The sequence below is a fragment of the Aquarana catesbeiana genome, linkage group LG05, assembly GCF_042186555.1.
Source record: "Aquarana catesbeiana isolate 2022-GZ linkage group LG05, ASM4218655v1, whole genome shotgun sequence".
In the NCBI taxonomy this organism is placed as follows: Eukaryota; Metazoa; Chordata; class Amphibia; order Anura; family Ranidae; genus Aquarana; species Aquarana catesbeiana.
Window position 1 is genome coordinate 517508946 of NC_133328.1, and position 20723 is coordinate 517529668.

The following is a 20723-nucleotide window of genomic DNA, read 5'->3' on the forward strand; positions in this document are numbered from 1 at the left end:
ATATGAAAAATGTGTGTGTAAGAGAATCTCACTAGGGAAGCCAAAATGTGCACAACATAAGTGTATGTGAAATTAAGTGGTGATATGGGTGCTCTTCAGTAGGGGTGCACAGATGAACAACAAGGACAATAACCTACTGTATATGTATACGGAGTCAATAATTGACCCCCAGTTACCTGAATGGTGTCAAAAAGAAGCATAAGTGAGATCCCTTCCTTGTGATGAAATCATGCAGCATGATCAGCCGACTAGCACAGGCTGATATACATACCTCCAGTCCAGGACGGGTCTCTGCCAGTGTCATGCCTAAACATCATTGTAGCAAGAGAGAAGTGGGGGAACTAGCCCACTTACGGTACAATCGACCTTTGTGGATACCTGCCAGCCTCAGTTGCGGCGTGGGATGGAAAGAGATCATCTCCGCACCGCAGCGTCACAGGGTACCACGCATGGGGCGTATCTACATGATGCCGATGCTCCGAGATCAAACCCTACCTCTATCGCAAGGCAAAGATGAGCTGGGGGGGAAAGAGCTGGTGCACATTGCAACCCCAGAAGTAAAGTAAAACAGAAACCCAGACCCCACAACCCATGGGCTGGGCTGGCTATTTGATGGAATGCAATTAAGTAGGGCAAATTTAAAAGAAGAAATTTATTGGGGTAAACTATATTAATAGTAATAATAATATTAATAATGATAGTGTTGCACTGAGGTTTGCCAAGAGCTGACTAAGATGGATAAATATATGTACAAAAGTGAGTACACCCCTCACATTTTTGTAAATATTTTATTATGAATGTATGTTGTATATGCCCGTCCTAAAAAAAAGACAGGAACAGTTATTTGCCCATCTCAAGCGGTCATCATCCATTATGGCTCCGGAATATCCCAAAAGGACAGATTATGAGAGTAATGCCCCGTACACACGGTCGGACTTTGTTCGGACATTCCGACAACAAAATCCTAGGATTTTTTCCGACGGATGTTGGCTCAAACTTGTCTTGCATACACACGGTCACACAAAGTTGTCGGAAAATCCGATCGTTCTAAACGCGGTGACGTAAAACACGTACGTCGGGACTATAAACGGGGCAGTGGCCAATAGCTTTCATTTCTTTATTTATTCTGAGCATGCGTGGCACTTTGTCCGTCGGATTTGTGTACACACGATCGGAATTTCCGACAACGGATTTTGTTGTCGGAAAATTTTATCTCCTGCTCTCCAACTTTGTGTGTCGGAAAATCCGATGGAAAATGTCCGATGGAGCCCACACACGGTCGGAATTTCCGACAACACGCTCCGATCGGACATTTTCCATCGGAAAATCCGACCGTGTGTACGGGGCATAAGAAGAAACTGCTCTGAAGATACACAGTTCTGGATTCAATCTAAAGTCCTTACAGAGAGATTTGAAGCCAAGGGATATGACCCGAAGAAACTGAAGAAGGTGGTGGAGGAAGTGGCCGAAATACCTAGAATTACATGTTTACAAGAATCACGGCCGGTGGGTTCTGAGGTAGCACCAACAGAAAAAAATCGTAATAAAGAGTGGGGCTTTATTTCTCAATTTCATACTCAATACAAGGAAGTGGAGGAGATCTTCAGAAGACACTGGCATATACTCCGGTTAGATAAGAAACTCACCACAGTATTACCTTCTGAGCCCCAGTTCATTTATAGAAAAACCATGAGTTTTGGAGACAGAGTGGTAAAGAAAGTGATTGACCCTCCTAAACGTCCTCTGACATTTTGGGATCGCAACGGCTTTTTTGCGTGCAGGAGATGCAAAGCCTGCAGGGAGGTCTCCAGACCTCTTAGAGGAATTGATAGTTTCCTTTCCCCGATGAATAATCGCAGTTTCGGGATTAAACAATACATTACATGCAACAGCACCTTTGTGGTGTACGCATTGAAATGTCCTTGTGGTTTAATCTATATAGGCCGTACAAAAAGGCTATTACGGGTGAGAATAGCTGAACACATAAACATAAAAATAGGCTATAAGGATCATAATGTCTCACTGCATTTTAAATTAAAACATGATGGTGACCCGACGGGATTGGAATTTTGGGGGGTTGAACATCTCCAGTCCCATTGGAGGGGCATAAATCGCATCCGAGAGTTATCCAAACGTGAAACCCATTGGATCTATTCTGTGGATGTGATTGCCCCCAAGGGTCTTAACATAGAGCTTGACATAAATTGTTTCATCAGTGACACATAGACATACCCTGGGGTATGGTTCTGGTTTCATTTTATCACAGTGTAATGTTTTATTATAATGAAATTTTGACTCCAATATGATCACGTTTTATATATAGATGTTTTATATACATATATTTACATGTGGATTGTCATACATTTTATATATGTACATATATACATTTTAGATATACAATTTTAATACATATTTATTTTAATATTTCAACATGTGTTTATCAGGTGCAATTTAGCGTATGCGATTATTCAATACGTGCTAGGAAATCGCTATGCAGTTTTTATCTTTTCATAGGATAAGCAATGTATGATGTAAAATTGCTAGACAATATATTTATTTTAATATTCCAACATATGTTTATCAGGTGCAATTTAGCGTATGCGATTATTCAATATGTGCTAGGAAATCGCTATGCAGTTTTTATCTTTATTCATAGGATAAGCAATGTATGATGTAAAATTGCTAGACAATTCTTGTTTACTGAAAACTTTTATATTTTGAGAGTGAATATTTTAATCAGTTTTAATGAATACCGAAAGTGTGCTTGCTCAATGATAGCGCTGCGGATCAATGTCCGCGTCGCATACACTGAATGATTGCAGGTATTCAAGGTACTTGTTTTTTATGCATTAGGTCATCTTCCACTAGAACCGGTATTGTCATGCTTAATACGACCTGTGGGAGCAGAATGTCCAGATGATGGTATTTCACACTTTGCTGACAGTATTTAGCATTGGGGGCGGGGATGTGTGAGTCATCCGGGCGTCTGCTTCTGCTGATTGGCTGTTCCGCCTGCCACCTATATAAATACCGGCCTCCTTTCTTGTGTGTCATGCCCTCAGAAGAAGTCCAGGAAGTGACGAAACATTAGGGACGTGTTGCACAGGAAGTGACGCATGTGCTCCACCAACGGAGGAACCAGGAAGCGTGTGACTGTGGTTACACACAGGGAGCGCTCCTGACAGGTTTTCACGACTGGAGGATGCAATCAGGCACAGTGCACTTTGTTATCTTTGCTCAATGTTTATTAAATTTTGGTACGCATGGTTTTAAGGGGATGTTTGGATGGTTCAAATAAAGATGTTTAGCAGTATCACGCTATGTGAGCATTTTTGTTTCTTCTACATATCCTATTGGAACTACTGGGAATAATACTGACATCTGGTGGTCGCTTTGGATATTGATGCAGATTTACTACTATTAATCAAGGCTTTTAGTGATCTGATTTCTGGTGAGTGAGTTTTCATTGGGGACCCCAGCACGTGGTGTATCGCTTGGTGAAAGGATTACTACCCTCACAGAATACATCTTGATTATTTATTGGTGGGACTCTGGCTATCAGATCCATGTTTGAACTTTCTGAAATAGATTAAGAAAGAGACCCTGTTTAATTGGGGTGCACAGCGCTGCTGCAATACTGAAGAGACACTTTATATATTTATATATTTATAATTGTGTATTTATATATTTATCTAATTTAATTGATTCATTATTGCCTATATACAAATATTTTATTATATCTTTTAATGTGACAACACTGAAAAAAATTACACTTTGCTACAATGTAAAGTAGTGAGTGTACAGCTTGTATAACAGTGTAAATTTGCTGTCCCCTCAAAAGAACTCAACACACAGCCATTAATGTCTAAACCGCTGGCAACAAAAGTGAGTACACCCCTAAGTGAAAATGTCCAAATTGAGCCCAATTAGCCATTTTCCCTCCCCTGTGTCATGTGACTGGTTAGTGTTGAAAATTCTCAGGCTTGAATGGGGAGCGGGTGTGTTAAATTTGGTTATCACTCTCACTCTCTCATACTGGTCACTGGAAGTTCAACATGGCGCCTCATGGCAAAGAACTCTCTGGGGATCTAAAAAAAAGAATTATTGCTCTACATAAAGATGGCCTTGGCTATAAGAAGATTGCCAAGACCCTGAAACTGAGCTGCAGCAAGGTGGCCAAGACCATACAACAGTTTAACCGGACAGGTTACACTCAGAACAGGCCTCGCCATGGTTGACCAAAGACATTGAGTGCATGTGCTCAGCGTCATATCCATTGCTGTAGAGGTTGATGGGGTGGGGAGTCAGCCTGTCAGTGCTCAGACCATACACCACACACTGCATCAAATTGGTCTCCATGGTCTCCATGGCTCCAAAAGGAAGCCTCTTCTAAAGATGATGCACAAGAAAGCTTACAAACAGTTTGCTGAAGACAAGCAGACTAAGGACATGGATTACTAGAACCATGTCCTGTGGTCTGATGAGACCAAGATAAACTTATTTGGTTCAGATGGTGTCAAGCGTGTGGGGCAACCAGTTGAGGAGTACAAAGACAAGTTTGTCTTGCCTACAGTCAAGCATGGTGGTGGGAGTGTCATGGCCTGGCGCTGCATGAGTGCTGCTGGCACTGGGTAGCTACAGTTCATTGAGGGAACCATGAATGCCAAAATGTACTGTACTGAAGCAGAGCATGAGCCTCTCCCTTCAGAGACTGGGCCACAGGGCAGTATTCCAACATGATAATGACCCCAAACGCACCTCCAAGACAACCACTACCTTGCTAAAGAAGCTGAGGGTAAAGGTGATGGACTGGCCAAGCATGTCTCCAGACCTAAATCCTATTGATCATCTGTGGGGCATCCTCAAACGGAAAGTGGAGGAGCGCAAGGTCTCTAACATCCACCAGCTCCATGATGTCGTCCTGGAGGAGTGGAAGAGGACACCAGTGGCAACCTGTGAGGCTCTGGTGAACTTCATGCCCAAGAGGGTTAAGGCGGTGCTGGAAAAAAATGATGGCCACACAAAATATTGATACTTTGGGCCTAATTTGGACAATTTTCACTTTTGTTGCCAGCGGTTTAGACATTATTATATAGACAGAGTTATTTTGAGGGGGACAGGAAATTTAAACTGTTATACAAGCTGTACACTCACTACTTTACATTGTAGCAAAGTGTCACTTCTTCAGTGTTGTCACATGAAAAGATATAATAAAATATTTACAAAAATGTGAGGGGTGTACTCACTTTTGTGAGATACTGTATATTAACTGTAATTAGTTAACTAAAAATTACAAGTGGTTAGCTGGAGGTCTGTATGAGTAGGGATGAGCCTGATGTTCGAGACGAACGTAAGTTTGACTTGAACATCGGGTATTCGCCTGTTCGCCGAATAGCGAACAATTTGGGGTGTTCACAGCAAATTCGAAAGCAGCGGAACACCCTTTAAAAATCTAAGGGAGAAATCAAAAGTGCTAGTTTTAAAGGCTTATATGCATGGTATTGTCATAAAAGGTATTTGGGGACCTGGGTCCTGCCCTAGGAGACATGTATCGATGCAAAAAAAAAAGTTTTAAAAACGCCTGTTTTTTCGGGAGCAGTGATTTTAATAATGCTTAAAGTGAAACAATAAAAGTGAAATATTCCTTTAAATTTCGTACATGGGGGTGTTTATAGTATGCCTGTAAAGTGGTGCATGTTTCCCATGTTTAGAACAGTCCCTGCACAAAATGACATTTCTAAAGGAAAAAAAGTCATTTAAAAGTACTTGCGGCTATAATGAATTGTCGGTCCTGGCAATACAGATAAAAGAAGTCATTGAAAAAAAAGGCATGGGATCCCCGAGTCCATTACCAGGCCCTTTGGGTCTGGTATAAATATTAAGGGGAACCCCAAATAAAAAAAAAAATTGCGTGGGGGTCCCCTCAAATTCCATACCAGGCCCTTCAGGGACTATTAAGGGGAACCCCATGCCAAAATTAAAAAAGAAGGGGGGGCGTGTCCGGACACTGAGCAAGGAAGACGTGCTTGTGTTGAGCTCTGCACAGCCAGCAAACAATCCGCTGCCATCCTCCCTCTCTCTTACCCCGGAGAACTCCCAAAATCACAGCATATTCCCCAGAACAATCTCTACTACAATTACAACTAAAAATCTTCCTCCATCTCGGACTCTACATGGCTGTGTACACCCCGGACGGCTCCCTGACCCCTGGGCTCGAGGCCCGCCGCCATCTTGAGGCCTGCCGGCTCCCACGCTTCAGCGACCATCCTACCTTAATTTTTCAGCAGGACACCTCCGGAGGACTTCGGATAGACCTGCAGTGGAGCTGTGCTGCCTGTGGATCTCCAGCCGTGAGCCCCGATAAACCGCGGCCTACCGTCCATTTACAGCCTGCGGCCTATTGATCCGGCTGCATCATCCTCCTGGAGACACAGTGAGTAGTGGAGCACCCTCATCTACCATCCTGCAGCCAAACATCCCTGACATCAATCACCCACTGCCCCATTAGCTGTGTTTCTTCAGGAACCCCTCTGGCCCAGACGAAGCCCAGACAGAGCGGAGCTTACACAGCCGGCTGGCCGGCCCATAGGAAAGACCGCAGCTTCGGTCTACACACACAGGCCGGCAGCCATCTTGGGACTCCAAGATACACCCAGATACTTCTGTCCCTCTAAGCTGTATACACTCATCACAGCCCATCTCTTTATACTTCCTAAATACTTCCTCAATAATATCCACTACTGGGATAACTGTGTCCTGTAACAGCTACCTAACAAATCACCCTTACAACTGTTAAATGTAAGACGCACACGCAGCTTGCAAAAATGGAAGACGTCTGAGATTTAAGCTTTGGCCTCCGCCTACATATCCGAATCTCCCGCTCCGCAACGTTATTATTTTCAAGACCCGGGAGACGCACTAACCTTTCAGGGAACCCCATAGTTATCTCTCAAACAGTATATGGGTAAAATTGGAGATCAACGCACCGTATACTCAAAACAAGCCTCCCAGGCCGCATTTCGGCAAACCCACTCAATGGAGAAATACCTACGGAGGCCTCACTCCCCGGCCTCATATGCCCCGGAGGCAGCTATGAACCAAATGGACAATTTCCTGTTAGTTGACCCCTCTCTGTTTATTGAAGACCCGTCACAGCGCCCACAACCACCTGTTTCCCCCGCAACATCACTACCCGTAACAGTGGACGTTTTAGATACTAAGTTACAGGCTCTGCTTCACAGCATCACCCATAACATCACCAAAGAAGTAAACAAGCTAGCCCACGAGCTTAGAGGTGAAATAGATCAACTTGGTGAACGTACAGATCATCTGGAAACTAAATTCGATGACATGGTTCAATATGTCCACGTCCTAGAAGAGGAAAATGCAGGCCTGAAAAACGCAGTCTCACAATTACAAACGCAGCAAGAAGACCTCGAAAATCGAGAACGCCGTCAGAATCCACGCATCCGTGGAGTCCCTAAATCCATACCAGATAAAGAAATTCGGTCCTATCTCCTTGCTCTATTTGTCATGTTAGTACCCCATATTCCTGACATAGAATGGCGCCTGGATAGCGCACACAGATCACTGGCTCCTAAACCTCCTCAGGGTGCTAATCCCAGGGACATAATCGCTCGCTTCCACTTTTATGAGAGCAAGGAGGCCTTGAACATTGCTACTCGAAACAGATCAAGGGTCGAATTCAAAGGCGTAAAACTTCAAATTTTTAATGATCTATCGCCCATCACTTTGGCTAAACGCCGCGCTCTACGCCCAGTTACCTCCCATTTGCAACAATACCAAGTCTCTTATCGTTGGGGTTTCCCGTTCCGGTTATCAGTCATTAAAGACGGTTCACAATACTCCATGTGAGACTTACAAGAATGTGAAACTTTTATCAAAAACCTAGGTCTCCCTCCCATACCAGATGAAGACCTACAGATACAAATCCCGCCTTCTTGACAGATGTCCACGCCTGGGAAAATCTGGACTCCGGTGCGCCAGAGGTCAAAGAAGACACCAGCTACACCTCAAAGAGCTGCTCCATTTAAAGGCCCTACCTGAAAACGTCCTGTGACGTGTCCTTGTGGTCCCTCTTTACACATAGGTCCTACTTTTTTTGACCTATGTGTTCTGAGACTCTGGGCTCAGAGTCGAACTTCCATATCTGAAGTGCCTTCCATGTTTATCTGTTTGTTATAACCCAGCACATAATCCCCACGTTGGTGATTCCCTGTTTTTCTTTTTTCTTTTCAATGTTCGGATTGGGCGGAGGCCCACAAGTCTGATTTTGTAGGCTGACACACCCCCTGTTAACATGGTCTTGAATCGAGACCGTGACTTCCTGAGGCTCTCATGTGCCTCAGGCCTAATACCTAATTGGTATATGTTTTTTCTTTTTACTGGAGACCCTTTTTGGTCCTAACCTAGATCCCCTCTTTTTTTATTATTATTATTATTATTATTATTATTACTCTTCTTGTTTTCTTTTTCTATTCCCCAACCCCTTGTTTCGATTGATTTTTTCCTACACATGGGTTTTTTTTCAGGCCCATGTTCAAAATACAGTTATGTTTCAAAAATTATACAATACTGTCATATGATCATCTATGATACATTTATTACTAGGTTTTATACATCATGGTACACGTTTCTTCTCTACCCTCTAAATTTAATATATGCTTTACTCATACACCTGAGCTACGGCTGTAAGTATATTGTCATGCAATGTTAAAGGTCTAGGTTCCATCCGCAAACATTGGCTGGCGTTGAAGGAGTTTAGGGCATCCAAAGCAGAAGTGATCATGGTTCAGGAGACACACTTCAAGGCGGAGGGATCTTTTAAATTTGCCTCCAAACATTTTCCTACCACTTATATAGCATCAGATCCTTCTGAAAAGGCTGGAGTAGCTATATTACTGAAGCGTAATTCTAATATCCATGTCAAATCGACATACTTAGACCCTCAAGGCCGCTTTGTTCTCCTGAGCTGTGACCATGAAAATGTTTCATTTACCCTTGCCAATGTGTATGCACCCAACACAGGACAGATTGGTTTTCTTGAAATGTTTTTTGAAAAAATGCAATCTTTTTCTCAACCATTCATGGTCATCGGGGGTGATTTCAATTTGTGCATGTCCCCGACTAAAGATAGACTTGCCCTTTTTACATACACCCCACCTCCCCAGGTTAAAAAGTTGGCTACATCCTTTAGAAAACTTATCAGAGCTCACAACCTCTTTGATACGTGGAAGGTAAAACATCCTACAGCTAAACAATTTACATTTTATTCACCCCCCACAAGCTATATACAAGATTAGACCACTTCTTTGTCTCAGCACCCTTATTATCATATGCAGTTCATTCAGAAATAAATACAATCACATGGTCGGACCATGCCCCCATAGTACTTGACCTTCTCCTAACCAAATCTGCATCTAGGTCGTGCCATTGGTGTCTTAACGAGACCCTTCTTAAAATACCTGATATTTATATTCATCTCCAGAAAAAACTGACAGAATTTTTTTAACTCAACGAAGGTTCGGTTTCTGGGGCGTCCACTCTATGGGAGGCTCATAAGGCCTTTTTCAGGGGAGAATGCATCTCCTCAAGCTCCCGTCTCAAAAAAGACCAAGCTCATCGCTTTTACATGATTTATCTAAAGCAGAAGAGTCCCTTGTCAGCTCCCCTACAGTGGAACGTCTTAGATCAGTGGTATCACTATGTAACCGCATCAAATCTCTTGATTTGAGTACATTCGCTAAATCCTTGCTTTGGTCCAAGCAAAAGTTTTACGAATTCGCTAATAGGCCTCATAGAATGCTAGTCAATAAATTAAAGCCTAGACCCACAGTCTCAATCCCTGATTTACTATTACAACCCAATGGTGAACCTACCTATTGCCCCAACACATGTCCAAGGTCTTTGGTGATTATTACCAAAAACTCTATAACTGCTTAGCAACAGACACAAATTTCGATTTCACTCAAGAAAAGTTTGATGACTTCATTAAAGCTCTAAATCTCCCTACACTCTCCCCTGAGAAACGCTCGGAACTCAATGCTCCCATATCTGCTGCAGAAATTAATGCGGTTATTAACCAACTTCCGACCCACAAGTCCCCAGGGCCCGATGGACTCCCTTACTCATACTTTAAAAGCTTCCTACCAGTTTTAATACCCCATATGATAAGTTTGTTTACCTCTCTGATGTCAGGGAAAGTTCCGCACTCCCAATTTCTCCACGCCTTTATTACGGTTATTCCAAAACCGGATAAAGACTTATCACTACCAGACAACTATTGCCCCATCGCCCTCCTGAACTCTGATTATAACATTTTCACTAAAATTTTAGCTAACAGACTGTCCCTACTTCTCCCCTCACTCATACATAAGGACCAGGTCAGTTTTGTTCCCACTAGACACGCAGGAGACAACACTAGAAGAACTATCGATCTTATTGACTTACTGACTAAAACTAAGAAACCTGCGATAGTCCTTAGTTTAGATGCCCAGAAGGCATTTGATCGCCTAAACTGGTCTTTTATGTTCGCCATTCTGGCTAGATATGGAATTTCAGGCCCCTTTATATATGCTTTAAAAGCGCTTTACTCCACGCCCACTTCCCAGGTACAGCTGTCTTCCCATGTCTCTCCGCTATTCTCCCTAAGTAACGGTACCCGTCAGGGATGTCCCCTATCCCCTTTACTTTTCATTTTAAGTTTGGAACATCTGGCCGAAGCTATTCGTTCCCACCCTGACATAGGGGGAGTGGCGCTGAGACATCAGGAATACAAGTTGTCCCTATTCGCTGATGATATTCTATTAACATTGACTCATCCCCATATATCACTCCCCTCTCTCCATGCAATCATACATCAATTTGGCAGCATTTCAGGTTTTAAAATAAACCCGACCAAAACTGAAGCCCTTCCTATCAATATTTCCACAGATATGCTCTCAACTTTACAGGAAAATGTCAAATATCATTGGTGCTCCCATTCCTTGAAATATCTTGGGGTCTATCTGACTTCCTCATATTCCACTCTTTTTCAGGCCAATTTTCCTCCTATGTTTATAGAAATTAACAAATTATTAAAGTCATGGACAAACTTCCCCTTATCCCTTCTTGGAAGGATAAACGTCCTCAAAATGTCGGTGCGACCCCCCAAGTCAAGGTTCCAATGTTCCAATTAAAGCTAATCCAACAAAATTTCCTAAACTTTATATGGAATCATAAATCCCATAGGATAGCTAGCTCGGTACTTTTTGCATCCTGGAGGTTTGGGGGCACCTGACATAATCAAATATTATTACGCCTCCCATCTAAGAGCAATAACTTCCTGGACATCTAGATATGCCCCTAACAGATGGTCTGAGATAGAAATGGGTATCACAGTACCCGCACACCCATGCTACATGTTATGGCCATCCTCGGATAAACTCATCTCTCAGTTACGTAAAATCAGCTTAAACCCGATGCTATTTACCCTCTCAATATGGAAAAGCTGCTCTGGTAAATATATGCTTTCATCCCCATGTTCTCCTTTAACAAATATTACCTTTAATCTGGAAATCCCTGATAGCCTCTCTTATGATGCCATGCTGCCATGGACGAAAGCCGGTATTTTCCAACTACGCCACCTGGTTAACCCAGTGACACGTAAACTCCTCACTTTTACTGACCTACAATCTAAATATAAAATCCCAAAAAACCTTTTCTACTCCTTTCTACAAATCAAATATTTCTTCTCCACCAAAATACCACAACTGACCCTAACTATCCCTACTGAATTTGAAATGGTGTGCTCCAGAGGCCCTCATGATTCTCATTTAATATCCACTATCTACAAAATTTTACATGCAGCCTCTCCTATCACAGAACAGACTCACACATATATGCGCAAATGGTCCCACATTTTAAACAGACCTATCCTATTAAGTGAATGGAAGAATATCTGGGAGAGTGCATCTAAGACATCTAGATGTGTGGCTCAGAAAGAAACAACCTATAAAACACTGATGTTCTGGTATAGAACCCCGGAGTTTCTTTTAAGACAGAAACTGACTTCATCTGGACAGTGCTGGAGATGTGGCTCAGCTCTGGGCACCCATTTCCATACATTTTGGGAATGTCCTTTGATAACGCCATACTGGTCACAGATCCATGCCCTATTGGAAAAAATCCTAAAATTCCCTGTACCCCACCAACCTATACATCTCTTGCTAGGCTTGCCTCTCCCAAAGATGCAAAAAACCCTTAGGAAATTAATGGCTTTCATCTTACTAGCGGCTAAACGGGTTATACCCCAATGTTGGTTAGCCAATACCCCCCTACTTTTGCACAATTTTTGTCAGTTATTACAGATATTCGCAGGATGGAACGTATCACAGCCATAATTGATGACTCCCTTCCCAGATTTGAGGCTATATGGGGACACTGGGACTCCTCTGAATACAACATAGAGAATCCCCACGTAGTCCAGAGTTAATGAGGTGTAAATACAGATTCTTTTATTGTATGAGTGAAGCAGGGCCAATGACCATGACATTGCTTTGTTTCACTAACTGGCCCTCTTATTTCTACCATGATGTGTATGTATTGTCTGAAAATCATTTGACACCTAATGTTATTTCTTCTTGATATATAATAAGCTACCAAAAATGTTATATCTCATTGAAAATATGTTGCTATCATTGACTTTTCTATGAGAATGAATACTCTGTTTCTGTATACTTGAATATACTTAATAAATAAACAATTAAAAAAAAAAAATTAAAAAAGAAAATGGCATTGGGTCCCCCTAAAAATCCATATCAGACCCTTATCCAAGCAAGCTACCTGGCTTGCTTGGATATAGGCCATAGGAAAAGAGGGGGATAGGAAAAGAGGGGGATGAGAGAGCGCCCCCCCTCCTGAACTGTATCAGGCCACATGCCCTCAACATGGGGAGGTTGCTTTGGGGTAGCCCCCTGTTAATGGGGACAAGGGCCTTATCCCCACAACCCTTGCCTGGTGGTTGTGGGGGTCTGCAGGCGGGGGGATTATCGGAATCTGGAAGCCCCCTTTAACAAGGGGACCCCCAGATCCCAGCCTCCCCTACTATTTCACAAAAAATGTGTCAAAATGGTACAAATGACAAGACACGGCTTGTGACAAGTCCTTTATTAAAAAATAAAAAATAAAAATGTCCCACGAAGTCTTCTTCTCTCGCTCCGCCAACGAACCAAAAAAGAAAAAAAAAACAAAGCTGCGACCGTCCCGCCTCCATGGGAGGCATCCGCCATATGACGCGTCCTCGCAGGTGACAGTTCTTTTATAACTGAGGGCGGGGCCACACAGTGATGTTCCCAGGTGACCCCGCCCCCTCGAATGCACGGGGACTTTCCTATGGCTTTCCCGGGGCATCAGAGGGGGCGGGGCCACGCAGTTATGTAAACAGGTGGCCCCGCCCCCTCTGACACCCCGGGAAAGCCCCCGTGATCAGAGGGGGGCGGGGTCACCCGGGAACGTCACCATGTGGCCCCGCTCTGTTATAAAAGAACTGTCAAAGCAAAGATGCATCATATGGTGTGTGCCTCCCATGGAGGCGGGTCGATCGCGGCTTTGTTTTTTTTTTCTTTCTCGGTCCGTTGGCGGAGCGAGAGAAGAAGGCTTTGTGGGACATTTTTATTTTTTTATTTTTTAATAAAGAACTTGTCCCAAGCCGTGTCTTGTCATTTGTATAATTTTGACACTTTTTGTGAAATGGTAGAGGTACATTTCACACAGGGGGGGAGGCCAGGATCTGGGGGTCCCCTTGTTAAAGGGGGCTTCCAGATTCCGATAAGCCCACCCGCAGACCCCCACAACCACTGGGCAAGGGTTGTGGGGATGGGGCTCTTGTCCCCATCAACATGGGGACAAGGTGCTTTGGGGGTCTACCCCAAGCACTCACCCCATGTTGAGCACATGTAGCCTCGTATGGTTCAGGGGCGCTCTCTCATCCCCCCCCCTCTTTTCCTGTGGCCTGCCAGGTTGCATGCTCGGATAAGGGTCTAGTATAGATTTTTGGGGGACCCCATGCCATTTTTTTTACATTTTGGCACGGGGTTCCCCTTAAAATCCATACCAGACTTGAAGGGCCTAGTATGGAATTTGGGGGGACTCCCACGCAATTTTTTTTTAAGTTTGGTTCAGGGTTCCCCTTAATATTCATACCAGACCCAAAGAGCCTGGTAATGATTTGGGGGGATCCCATGCCATTTTTTTCAATGACTTCTTTTATCTGTATTGCCAGGACCGAAAATTCATTATAGACGTGAATACTTTTAAATGACTTTCCTGGTGCTTCCATGGCAGCATACCTGTAATAAGCTCCGCCCTGGACTCCTCCCCTCAGGATAGTTAATACATTATAAAAGAGACAACTCTTACCCCCAATAGCATTCTCCTTTTTTTTCTCATACCTGATGGATAGTTTTCAGTGCGGGCCCTTTGCCTCTGCCTTAGTCAGCTTCCATCTGGGTTCAGGCCTCTCCCAGATGCGGTCCCCTGTCTTGGGCTGCTAAACAGCGCTGAAAAGAGGGGAGCCTCTTCTGAGGGTCTTTTGGGGCAGCAGCGGTTTCATAACTTGGAACAACAGTCCTGCATTTTTCTGCTAAGCTGATTTTCGCGGTGGGGGCAGGTAAGGGCTTTCTTTTCTACATGCCTATACGTTTTCCCTTTGCTCCGGTTCTCTGTCCCTTCTCTCTTTGATCACTCCCTGTGCCCTGGGATACTGAGCGCCATGGCGTGAACACGCCGCTGTGGACACTGTTTTCATCGGCCTGCGTAGCTGGCGATTGGCCGGGTGATGCTCCTGGACGCTCAGGACATGCGCAGATGGCTGACGCATGTGGCACCATATTGTTTGTGGGCAAAACTATGTAGTTATATATCTTCACCTACTGCAGATTCAGCAAGCGGTAATTCCTGTCCCTCCGTCTGAAAGATCTCAGGTTTCTATTCTCCTCTCTTTCTTGTCCCCAAAATGAGTGGAGAATGGAGACCGGAAGTGGATTTGAAGAGGTTAAATTGTTTCATTCATTTAGACTCCTTCAAAATAGAATCCTTGCACACCATAATCCAGATGGTCCAACCAGGCGACTGGATGATCTTGCTGGACCTTCAGGACACCTACTTTCATGTTCCCATTCTGCCTGTCTTCCAGAAATATCTAAGAGTGGCTGTGGGTTCCATGCACCTCCAGTTCCAGTGCCTTCCTTTCGGCCTGTGCACATCCGAGGATATTCTCAAAAGTACTAATCGCAGTTGTGGCACCCCTCAGGTTAAGAGGGTTGCGAGTTTTCCTGGACAATATCCTTTTATTAGCCCACAGTCCAGCACAACTTCTGGAGCACAGAGAGGTTCTCCTGTACACTCTGAAGAAGTTTGGATGGTTAGTGAATGCAGAAAAGAGTCTCCTGACCCCAACCCAGTTAATGATCTATCTCGGCTCTCTTTTCAACACCTCAGACAGAACGCTGTCTCTTCCCAGAAAGTGGCAGCTATTGTCCAAAAGATGTCCCATGTAAGAACACTTTCTCACCTATCAGCATCAAGCTGTATGAGTCTAATTGGGACCATGTCATCCTGCTGTATCCCGATGCTACCTTGGGCTCATTGGCATCTGAGGATTTTTCAGGTGGGCTTTCTGGCTCATTGGGAGAGGAAGTCACTATGCCAATGGATCTCGATCTCAGTTTCCATGAGGTGGGGTCTCCTCTGGTGGTCAAAGAAGGATCTAATCTCAAGACCCCGCCTTCTTCAATGTCCTTCCTGGACCATTCTAACCACCGATGCGAGCTCGTTGGTTTGAGGAGCACACTGTGATCACCTTGCAGTACAGGGGAAATGGGACTTTGCCACGAAGGGCGTAGTCTCCAACATCTTAGAGTTACGAGCAGCTTATCTAGCCCTAGTGAATCTGGAGGATCATCTTCGTCAGAAGTCAGTCTTAATATGCCTAGACAACAGGGCTGCAGTGGCGTATATTCAAAGACAGGGGGGAACCCACAGCATCCCTTTGCTAAGAGAAGTAGAGCCCATTATGTTGTGGGCAGAGAGGAATCTGCTGGATCTGAAGGTGGTCTACCTTCTGGGCTATCTGAACAAAGAAGCAGACCATCTGTCTCATTGTTTTAAAGATGACAATGAATGGTCTCTTCACCCGGCAGTCTTTGACTGGATATTGAATCTCCAGAATCCTCCAGAGATAGACCTGTTTGCAATAAATAACAAGCTGCCACAATTTCTCTCTCGCCCACCTCATCCTCAGGCAGAAGCAGTCGATGCCTTCTTAAGTCCATGGCGGTGCAAGACAGCATATGCTTTCCCTCCCAGGCCCTTGATCTCAAGGTTTCTACTCAGATTGTCGAAAGAACCAGTCAAGGTGGTGACAATTCTACCATACTGGTCGAGGAGGCCGTGGTTTCCCTGGGCAATGTCCCTCAGTACGTGTCGGCCTCTCAAAATTTGAATACTACGTCAACTGCTCTCACAGGGGAGATTTGTGCATCCAGCTCCTCACAAACTGAATCTGCATGTTTGGATGCTGAAACGGAAAGATTCCAGTCTTTAGGTTGTTCTTCAAGTGTCATTTCAACTCTTTTGAAAGCCAGAAAACCTTCCACGAATTATGTTTGTTCAAAAATCTGGAATAAGTTCAAATCATTTGTGGAAAACAAAGATTCAGATCCCACAGTTCTGTCCACTGCTCTCCTCTTGGAATTTCTACAAACTGGCCTGGACCTTGGTCTCAGTCTAAGTTCACTTAAGTTTCAAGTGGCGGCTATTTCGGCAGCTACCCAAAAGAGATGGGCAGAGGATTCCCTCATAGTTCAATTTCTCAGAGCAGTTAAAAAAATTCAGCCTCCAGTAAGGCGATCTTTTCCTGCTTGGGATCTGCCCTTTATCCTGGACTGTCTGATGTCTCAGCCTTTCGTCCCACTAGAATCTGCTTCCCTGTGGAACCTAACACTCAAAACAGCTTTTTTAATTGCCGTTACTTCAGGGAAAAAGGCCTCAGAGTTGCAAGCGTTAGGGGCAGAAGATGAGCTCATTTCTTTCTTTCCGGATAGAGTGGAGCTACGTACATTACAAGGTTTTGTCCCAAATGTTTCTTCTCGGTTTTCTCTATCAGAAGCCTGGGCGCTACCTACCTTTACGGATCCGCTCTCAGGCTCTCTGCAAGAATTGAATTTCCAAAGTTCTAAAATGTTACCTGCAAGCTACAAGCCCCTTTAGAGCATCAAATAGATTGCTCATTCTTCCTTGGGGCAGGAATAGAGGGAAAGAAGCTGCACCAAGAACTATCACTTCCTGGATTTGCAAATTAATCCAAAAAGTGTATAGGGCTAGAGGGATAGAGCCACCGGTGGTGAAAGTCCACTCAAAGAGGGCAGTGTCACGGAACTTCCCTCACTCCACTTGAGTGTTTCCGTCAGTATACCACTTCCTCTCAGTCTGGATACAGATATCAGATATTCCAACCGCTCATAAGCACAAAACAAGGCAACACTTGCTTCACTGCTAACATTGACTATTTTTTATTTGAGATCTCACACAAATATATACCGCAGAATGACTAAAACCTAACCTTATTAACATGAGCTAATTTACTAAATCATTTACCCAGGCCAGATGACTCAGAGACATGACCTGTAGGACACAGACTTGTGGGCACCGAGCTTCACACAGTAGTATAAACAAAATAGCAGGAGCTAATTACAATTAACAATACAAACAACAATCTCCCCCCTCCTCAGCCTAGTCATCAACAACTATAGTAGGAGTAGACTGTTCATCTCCTAGCCAGTCCTGGAGGCTAATGTGATCAGCTCACTCAATTAACAGGTTGAGTTCAGAATTAAACAAACCAATAATAATCTCTACATACATTCTGGGAGATATTGTGGACAAATATTACTATCCCATTTTAAGTAGTCCAAGATATATTTTCTCAATCACCCTGTGCCAGGATAGCACAGGGTGACTTAGACATAAGAGCTGTATGGGGAGCTGAAACAAGGGCATCCCCTACTTTCCAAGGGATTCTGAGTTCAACGGGCCCTCCCGTCACAGGCAGTTTCTGCATCATGGGCTGCAAGGGCCAATGTTTCCCTGGAGACCATTTGCAAAGCGGCCATGTGGTCTTCCCCAAACACATTCATGCATCATTACAGGATTGATCCAGGGGTACTCACTTCGGTGGAATTTGGAAGAAGGGTGATTAAATCAGCTCTTGTGTTGCCTTATTAAAATTTTCTTTATGAGCATTACCCACCCTATTGTTATCTATTCATTTTATCACAGGTATGCTGCCATGGAGGCACCAGGAAAACGGAAAATTGTATCATACTTACCGTAATTTTCCTTTCCTGGTGCCTATCTATGGTAGCATACATGCCCTCCCATGGTATTCGATTTAATAGGAGAATGCTATTGGAGGTAGAGTTGTCTCTTTTATAATGTAGTAACTATCCTGAGGGGAGGAGTCTGGGGCGGAGCTTATCACTGGTATGCTGCCATGGATAGGCACCAGGAAAGGAAAATTACGGTAAGTATAATACAATTTTCCGTTTTTTTCCTTTAGAAATGTAATTTTGCTCTCGGACTATTCTAAACATGGGAAACGTGCGCCACTTTATTTTATTTATTTATTTTAGGTACTTACATAGCGCCGTCAATTTACACAGCGCTTTACATATACATTGTACATTCACATCAGTCCCTACTCTCAAGGAGCTTACAATCTAAGGTCCCTAACTCACATTCATACATACTAGGGACAATTTAGACAGGATCCAATTAACCTACCGGCATGTCTTTGGAGTGTGGGAGGAAACCCACGCAGGCACAGGGAGAACATGCAAACTCCAGGCAGGTAGTGTCATGGTTGGGATTCGAACCAGCGACTCTTCTTACTGCTAGGCGAAAGTGCTATTCACTACACCACTGTGCCGCCCACTTTACATGCATACTATAGACACCCCCCAGGTACGAAATTTAAAGGAATATTTCACTTTTATTGTTTCACTTTAAGCATTATTAAAATCACTGCTCTTGAAAAAATGGCCATTTTTAAAACTTTTTTTGCATTGATACATGTCCCCTGGGACAGGTCCCAAGTCCCCAAACACTTTTTATGACAATACCTTGCATATTAACCCATAAAATTAGCACTTTTGATTTCTCCCATAGACAATTTATTATAGCCCCGAGTAGTTTTAAATGACTTTTTTCCTTTAGAAATGTCATTTTGTGCAGGGACTGTTCTAAACACGGGAAGTAGGGATGAGCCGAACACCCCCCTGTTCGGTTCACACCAGAACATGTGAACAGGAAAAAAGTTCGTTCGAACACACGAACGCTCTTAAAGTCTATGGGACATGAACATGAATAATCAAAAGTGCTAATTTTAAAGGCTTATATGCAAGTTATTGTCATAAAAAGTGTTTGGGGACCTGGGTCCTGTCCCAGGGGACATGGATCAATGCAAAAAAAAGTTTTAATAACGGCCGTTTTTTCAGGAGCAGTGATTTTAATAATGGTTAAAGTCAAACAATAAACGTGTAATATCCCTTTAAATTTCGTAGCTGGGGGGTGTCTATAGTATGCCTGTAAAGAGGCGCATGTTTCCTGTGTTTAGAACAGTCTGACAGCAAAATGACATTTCGAAGGAAAAAAGCCATTTAAAACTACTCGCGGCTATTGCATTGCCGGTCCAACAATACACATAGAAGTTCATTGATAAAAACGGCATGGGAATTCCCCACAGGGGAACCCCGAACCAAAATTGAAAAAAAAAATGACGTGGGGGTCCCCCTAAATTCCATACCAGGCCCTTCAGACGCCGCGGAGGAGATGCTGGACGAGAACGCTGGAGGAAGAACCAGAAGACCCAGAAGAACCAGAATAAGAAGAAGAAGATGAAGGAAGATAGAAGAAAGAAGAAAGAAGAAGCATTTAAATAAAGGAATTGTCAAAAACTGTCTCTTGTCATTTTTAACATTTTTGACAGTTTTTTTAGTGAAATGGTAGGGGTACTTTTGTACCTCCTTAGCATTTCACACGGGGGTGGTAGGATCTGGGGGTCCCCTTCCCGATTCCAGATTCGGATAAGCCCCCCGCCCGCAGACCCCCACAACCACCGGCCAGGGTTGTGGGGATGAGGCCCTTGTCCTCATCAACATGGGGACAAGGTGTTTTGGGGGGCTACCCCAAAGCACCCTCCCAATGTTGAGGGCATGTGGCCTGGTACGGTTCAGGAGGGGGGGCGCTCTCGTCCCCCTTCTTTTTTTTCCTGCGGCCTGCCAGGTTGCGTGCTCAGATAAGGGTCTGGTATGGATTTTTGGGGGGGACCCCACGCCATTTTTTAAAAACAATTTTGGCAGGGGTTCCCCTTAATATCCATACCAGACCTGAAGGGCCTGGTATGGAATTTAGGGGGACCCCCACGTCTTTTTTTTTTTTAATTTTGGTTCGGGGTTCCCCTGTGGGGAATTCCCATGCCGTTTTTATCAATGAACTTCTATGTGTATTGTCGGACCGGCAATGCAATAGCCGCGAGTAGTTTTAAATGGCTTTTTTCCTTCGAAATGTCATTTTGCTGTCAGACTGTTCTAAACACAGGAAACATGCGCCCCTTTACAGGCATACTATAGACACCCCCCAGCTACGAAATTTAAAGGGATATTACA